The sequence below is a fragment of the Pinus tabuliformis genome, chromosome 2_2 (assembly GCF_031772625.1).
Source record: "Pinus tabuliformis cultivar Carrire ecotype Pingquan chromosome 2_2, CPIR1, whole genome shotgun sequence".
Lineage (NCBI taxonomy): Eukaryota > Viridiplantae > Streptophyta > Pinopsida > Pinales > Pinaceae > Pinus > Pinus tabuliformis.
The window spans coordinates 917,635,934-917,643,398 of NC_142300.1; positions in this window are offsets into that span (position 1 = coordinate 917,635,934).

Here is a 7,465-nt window from a genome sequence, read left to right on the forward strand (position 1 = left end):
ACCAACTTATCATAGATTTCCTTGGACTTCTTCAACTTAGAAATATAAGTAACCAAATGATCTCTTAAAGAATCAATAATGATTTCTTTACTTTGATCACACCTTTCTTGTACTTGGCCTTGATAGCAACAAAAGCATTCTCCGAAGGCTCGGGTACCTTTCCTTCCACATATTCCAAGGCATCATTCTCATCCAAGGTCACCTCCAACCTTATTTTCCAAGTAGCAAAATTTGATGAGTCATCTAGCGTCTCTCTTTCCTTGAAGTATGAGGTAGACATCTTGACCAAGTCAAATAAGCTTCTTCAAATATTTTCAAAGGTAATTGCTTGTCTCTTGTCTCCTTGGGCTTGTCTTCACCTCAGCTCTGATACCATGTTAATTTTCCAGTGTTCTATGCTTAACACATTCACTTATTCCAATTCTTCTTCAATTAGAAATCAATTTCCAATATCTTCCAACAATAATAAGCAATTGTAGATCGAATAGTAAACCAAATGCACAATAGAAAACCAAGAACAATAGAGACACAATATTTCGTTAAAGACTAGGGAAATCCCCCACAAGGGGGAAAACCCTTTCAAAAATCTTCTTCTATTAGATTGTCATCAAATGTTCAGCAGAGTGATACAATGTTCAAGTACATCCACAATGATTCAAAGGGTTAAGCCCTTGACTAACCAAGTCAACTATCCAATATCCAATCCAAAATGAGCAAAGTAGTCAAATCTGATCCAAAGTCAAATTTATCAATTCTGGTCAAAGTCAACAATAGCAAAAGAAGCCCTAACCAGTCAACAGTCAAATCAGCCTCCAAAGCATTCGGTCAAAGTAGCAATCAACTTGGCCTTCTAAGCTCGATCAAATCCAATCAAAACAACCAACAAATCTCCATAAAATTTAGTCAAAGTCAAGATGTTGACCTGCAGAAACCCTAGCCCAGAATATAAAGTCAACGTTGGTCAAAGTACTCTGAAAAAGTTTGGTCAACCTTCTAGTCAACTCAGCCCTCCAAACAGATCAGAAATTCAAATTCAAACCAAGTCAAACCATGCTCCAAGTCACAAAAGTCAACGTTGGTCAAAGGCCCAAAACAAAAGACAAATTCAGCCAACAAAAAAGACTCTCTCTCCTTTGCACGTGTGAAAATGAACCTGCAATTTCAAAAGTAGTCGAACCAAACGAGAAGAAATGCTTGATGTGATGATGCCTCCAAATGATGTGACACAAGGTATATTTATATAAGGTTGATGAGGTGGTTTTTCCTTACCCAGGCCGACTTGTACTTTTGTGCACTTGTGGGTTTCACATTAAAAATAGTATTTTTCTTTAACAAAGTTAAATTCTTCGAAGGGCTAGAAGGGTCTTCTCTGAATGAGGAAGGATTACAATGGAGGGAATTCCTCCCTGAGCTGCCAAATTTCATCAAGGAGATATTTTCTCATGTCACCAAATATGCATCTATTAGGGTTGTTATTTTCATTGCTTCAAAGATGGAGTGGAGGATACATCAGATGGCAGTGAAGACAACTTTCCTCAATGGGGTCATTGAGGAGGAGATGTATATTGAGCAACCTTAGGGTTTTGAAGTGCACAGGAGGGAGATGCACAAGAGGGAGAGCCATGTATACAAGTTGAAGAAGGCATTATATGAACTTAGGCACCTAAAGCATGGTACTCAATGATTGATAGGTACTTTCTAGGCTTGGGCTTCACCAAGAGTGAGGTGGATTCCAACTTGTACTATGTACTTCTTAACAATGATATGCTTATCTTGGTGCTCTATGTGGATGATCTCTTTTTGACAAGATCCGAAAGGCTCATAGAGATGTTCAAGGACATTGCTTAGGAGTTTGAGATGAAAGACAATGGGTTGATGCACTATTAGCGACTAGAGAAGTGGCAGTAGCCAGGAGAGATATTCCTTGGGCAGCGCAAGTATGCATTTGATTCCTTGAAGACATTCAATATGGAGGATTGCAGGCCTATGTCAACACTCATGATTACCAACTTAAGGAAGTAGAATGCTTCTAAGTTTGAGTTGGTAGATTCCATATTGTAAAAACAATTGATAGGGTCCTTGATATATTTGGTCAACAAAAGGCCAGATATTTGTTTTGTTGTGAATGTGAAAATTCCTAAATCAGAATCCCTACTGCAGCAACTGATGACATTTCTCCTATTTGTTAAATTCCTTTAAACAATTTACTTGCAGTTTACTACGACAAATATCGACATACGTACACTGCAGCCTTCACTTAATTAAACATAATGCGGAAACAAGAAACTGAGCATGAAGGAAAATACAACACAATAACACCGTTATTTTTGGGCAAATGTCCCTAGAAAAACCGAATGCAGGAAAACCGGTGCAATAAATATGAGGGTTCTATTATTAAGCAGAAGTTATTTCTAAATACAAACTTTGGTTGCCTTGCTGGCAATCCAATACAAAAAATATACCTCAGCAGAAAAAATTAATGAGATTACCTCACTCTAAACTGCAAGTCCCAGCTGATTTGACAACTGAAACAACGAGTCTCGGCTACCTCTGCATTGTCCCTATGCAATCACTGCATGGGCCTGATTCACTGCCTTTAAGGCACTGCGTCACCTCTCCGCTAGATCGATTTTCTCTCAGGAGCTTCGACTTCAACCCTCTCGGCTTAGAACATCAAACCCCTAGCAAAATATCAGACTTCTGCGTGGAAGGCACTGCACTACTCTATGTGAGCCCTTCTTGGCTCTACGTCACCCTCACTAGGCATTGCAATGCCTCCTCTGTGTCTTTCTCTACCTCTCTGTTGCGTATTCTTTGCTCCAGAGAAGATCCTCCAGCCAAAACTATCTGTGCCCTTCTCTATGTGGTCACCACAAAATCATTGCGTTGCACTCTGGCTCAACAATTTGATCTGACTAATCAACTCTCGGTGTGTTTTCCAAATGACCCTCAAGCCTCCTTAAATAATCTTCTCATTGACATTCAACGACCCAGATTAAAAGCTAATCAATGGCTAAGATCATTTATGCTTGATCCTCGTCTTCTTCTAGAAGTTACACCCACAGTTAGATTAATAGCCATTAATTATTTTAATTTCCTAAGTTTAGACTTAGGGACCCATTAAAAATAATTAATTATTTTAATAAAACTATCTCTGGGTGGAATTTCCCAAAATGCTTTTTAGGTTCTTTGGAATACATGTGCCCAAGCCTCCTTGCAAAATTTGAGACTTAAAACACATATGATGCTACCAGAAATCAACACTCCCTATTAGCGAGGAATGTGCTCTAGCAATGCCTCCCATTGAAGCATCGCTCTGACTTCATAACACCGTCCTCTGCACTACTGATGTCTGACATGTTGTCCACCAACAAGTGTGCTATTCCTGACAGTGCTACTGTCAACGTTGCATCCGTACTACAGCTCCCTCTGAAATATCTGCATCCATGCTGCTGCTAGCACTACCACTGCTAACACTTCATTTGCACTGCAACTGAAAAACATCCCAAAATCTGAACAAGTGTTTAGCATAGATGCATCTCGATGCTGAAGATCTGACTGTTGCTAGTCCCACGCTATCCCTTTGACGCCATTGCATTGTTGCTGCTACTACACTGCTGCAACTCTGCATTACGTTGCTCAAAGTTGGTGTTCTAGCCACTGCATCTGTGCTTCAACACTCCTCTACACCAATTGACACTGATCCATCCTGCTACTTCTGATTTTGGCTCCCATAGCAAGGAATTGATCCGAGAGGTGGGCTCCTCAAGGATCCTGCCCATCTGTAGCTCTTACAAACTACAACTCTAAATCAACCCACCTCCCTCCTGGGGGTATCTCAATTGTCATGGCAAACTCCTCCTCCTCGATCTTTGTGGGTGCAGCCTTCAAATCATGCTTCTCATCTTTGTCCTTCTTCCTAAGAGAACACTGAGTGGTGTAGTGACCCATTTCACCACACCTGAAGCATTTGATCTTCGAGACGTCCTTCTTCCACCTCTGCTGCTCCTGTTGCCCCTTAGATGCAAGGATTGCATTCTCTTCCTCCTCCTTGGGCTTCGTCCCACTACTGCTACTTTTGTCAAGCTTACACTTGACTAGATCTCTCCTCAACTCTTCCTGCTTGAGAGTTGCTCACATACTATCCTAGTTTGGCAAAGTTGCCCCACCCAGGATGCTCTAGACAAAGACTTGCCACTATTCTGAGACTGAGTTTAGGGCCAGTCTCACCTTCTTGGAACCTTGAGGTGTAGACCCCACAACTGATATCTCATCCTGGGTCTCCTGAAGCTTCGTGAGGAACAAATCAATGTACTCCCCCTTCTGCATCTATGCAAGTCTCAATTTCTGCTCTAAGTACATCTTCTGCTGCTCAAAAGATCCTTGATACAATGTTGCCAAGGCATCCCACATCTCCTTAGTAGTCCCTCTGCTAGCAATCTGACATACCACGTGATCCTTTACTCCATCAAGGATCATCCTCTTGGCCTTTATTATTTCACTCTTGTGCTTCTTCAACTGATCTAGATCTGCGGGCTCAACCACCATGTTGTCGACATAGACCTTGAGAAAATGCTCATCTAGAAGGCACGACATCCTTGCCTTCCAGATCACATAGTTGGATGCTCCATCCAACTTGTCCTGATCTCTCAGTCCATTGGCTATCATCTATGCCACAAAAATGTCAAACTACTCCTCTATGTTTCTTACTGTTGTTGCTCAAGCAATAAGAAAATGAACATCTTAGCGGGAAGTCAATTGAGAAAAAATTCCCTCACTATGCTTCTCCTCTCTTCTGACAAGTTTCTACCCAACAAATTGTCTGCAGAAAAACTACGTCCCACCAGCTATTTCCTCATGCTAAGGCTCTGCGCTGCTCCCTCTGGCACGAAAAAAATTCGATCTGGAAGCCCTTCCTCTCTGTCGACTCACTTAGAGAGAGACTTTCCTCGAAAATTCAGCCCTCCTAACTTGGACTACGCAATCCCTCTGGGGATTCAAACTGTTGCCTCCTGCAGTTATTCGATCTTCTCCTCTGCTCAACACTATGTTCTCTAGCACTACTCTTCTTGTTTCACCTGCAACTCTGATACCATGTGAAAATTCCTAAACCAGAATCCCTACTGCAGCAACTTATGACATTTCTCCTATTTGTAAAATCCCTTTAAACAAATTACTTGCATTTTACTACAACAAATATTGAAATACATACATTGCAGCCTTCACTTAATTAAACATAATGCGGAAACAAGAAACTAAGCACGAAGGAAAATACAACACAATAACACTGTTATTTTTAGACAAATGTCCCCAGAAAAACCCAATGCGGGAAAACTGATGCAACAAATCTAAGGGTTTTTATTATTAAGTAGAAGTTATTTTTGAATACAAACTCTGGATGCCTTGCTGGAAATCCAGTATAGAGAATGTCACTCGGCAGAATGAATTAGTGAGATTACCTCACTCTACACTGCAAGTCCCCGCTGATTCGGCAACTGAAACAATGAGTCCCCGGCTACCTTTGCACTGTCCCTACACAATCACTACATGGGCCTGCGTCACTACCTTTGAGGTAGTGCGTCACCTCTCTGTTGGATTGATTTGCTCTCAGGAGCTTCGACTTCAACCCTCCTGGCTCAAAACGTCAAACCCCCAGCAAAATCTTGGACTTCTGCGTGGAAGGCACTGCGTTGCTCTGTGTGAGCCCTTCCATGCTCTGCGTCACCCTCACTAGGCACTGCACTACCTCCTCTGTGTCTTTCTCTGCCTATTTGCTGCATTTTCTTTCTCTGCCTCTCCGCCCCTCTACGTGATCACCACAAAATCACTGTGCTACACTTTGGCTCGACAATTCGATCTAATTGATCAACTCTCAGTGTGTTTTCCAAATGACCCTCAAGACACCTTAAATAATGTTCTCGTTGACATTCAACATCCGAAATTAAAATCTAATAAATGGCTAAGATCATTTTTGCTTGATCCACGACTTCCTCTAGAAGTTACACCCACACTTAGATTAATACCCATTAATTATTTTAATTTCCTAAGTTTAGACTTAGGGACCCATTAAAAATATTTAATTATTTTAATAAAACTGTCTCCAAGTGGAACTCCCAAAACTCTTTCTAGGTTCTTTAGAATACATGTGCCCAAGCCTCCCTGCAGAATTTGAGACTTAGAGCACATCTAATGTTACCAGAAATCAACAGTAAACACCCTAATCCAGCGTATGGTGGAGCATACGAGGCTACACTAGGTGGCAGCGAAACATGTGCTCTAGTACTTGAGAGGTATAGTGCAAGTGGAGTGCAATTACAATGCTACACAGATTTAGATTGGTTCAGGAGTATAATGGATAAGACGAGTACTTTAGGTTGTTGTTTCAGTTTGGGGTCAACTATGATATCATGGTTCAACAAGAAGTAAAATTTTGTAGAACTTAGCTCAATAGAGGTCAAGTCGATGGCTGCAAGTTTGGCAAGTCATGAGCCCACGTGGCTTCACAAAATGCTCATAGATTTATTTTGTCTTAAGATGGCGCGCACCATGAATCACTATGATAATCAAAGTTGCATTAAACTCTCAGAGAATCAAATTGTTTCATGACAAGTCAAAGATAAGGTCCAAAGGGGTGTTGCGATTTTGTAGTACATATACACTAGATGAGCAAGTGACAGACATTCTCACCAAGACCCTAGTGAAGGGGAAGTTTGTGTTCTATAGGGACAAGGTAGGGGTGGTGGAGAATCCTTTCCTTGCTAGGAGAGCATCCGTAAGTCTTCTACATAGGCTAAGTGTCTAGCATGCAGGAGAGAGTCCTCCTTAGGTGCTTGTTCAAGAGGAGCAAATATTATGATTTCTTTCCTAATTTTTAACTTATGAGAAGCAAATTAATTAATTTATTAATTAATGTTAACAATTGGGCTAAAGTTTATAAGGATAAATAATTTAAGTGACTTAGATCTAATATCTATAGTTGTTAATTTTAGGTATGTTCTATGCTTAGAACAATTTATTTCAATTTTCACAGTTAGCTCAATATCTTTTCCAGACTAGCAATCACATCAGCATTAAAGTAAACTGCAAATAGAACATAAACATAAATCGTAGAAGACAAGCCAAGACAAGAGGACACAAGATGTGGTGCTAGCCAGGGACAAACCTCAATGTGGGGAAACCCTTGATCAATTCTTCTTTTAGGTTCATCAATAGTTCAGCATAGAGAGAGAGATAGTACATTTACAATAGAAGTCAACACTTGACTTATCTAGATAAGAGCATAGATCATCTCTAAGAAGATGATACATGAGATCAGTTGAAAACATGCTGCTTCAACTGATTCTCCAAGGCGACTCCTTCACCTATCATCGTGCTAGATCTCGCATCATGCTGCACCTCACCGTGTTGCACCATGCTGCAACCATCATCACAATGTTGGACGTCATGACTACTGCACTGCTATCCC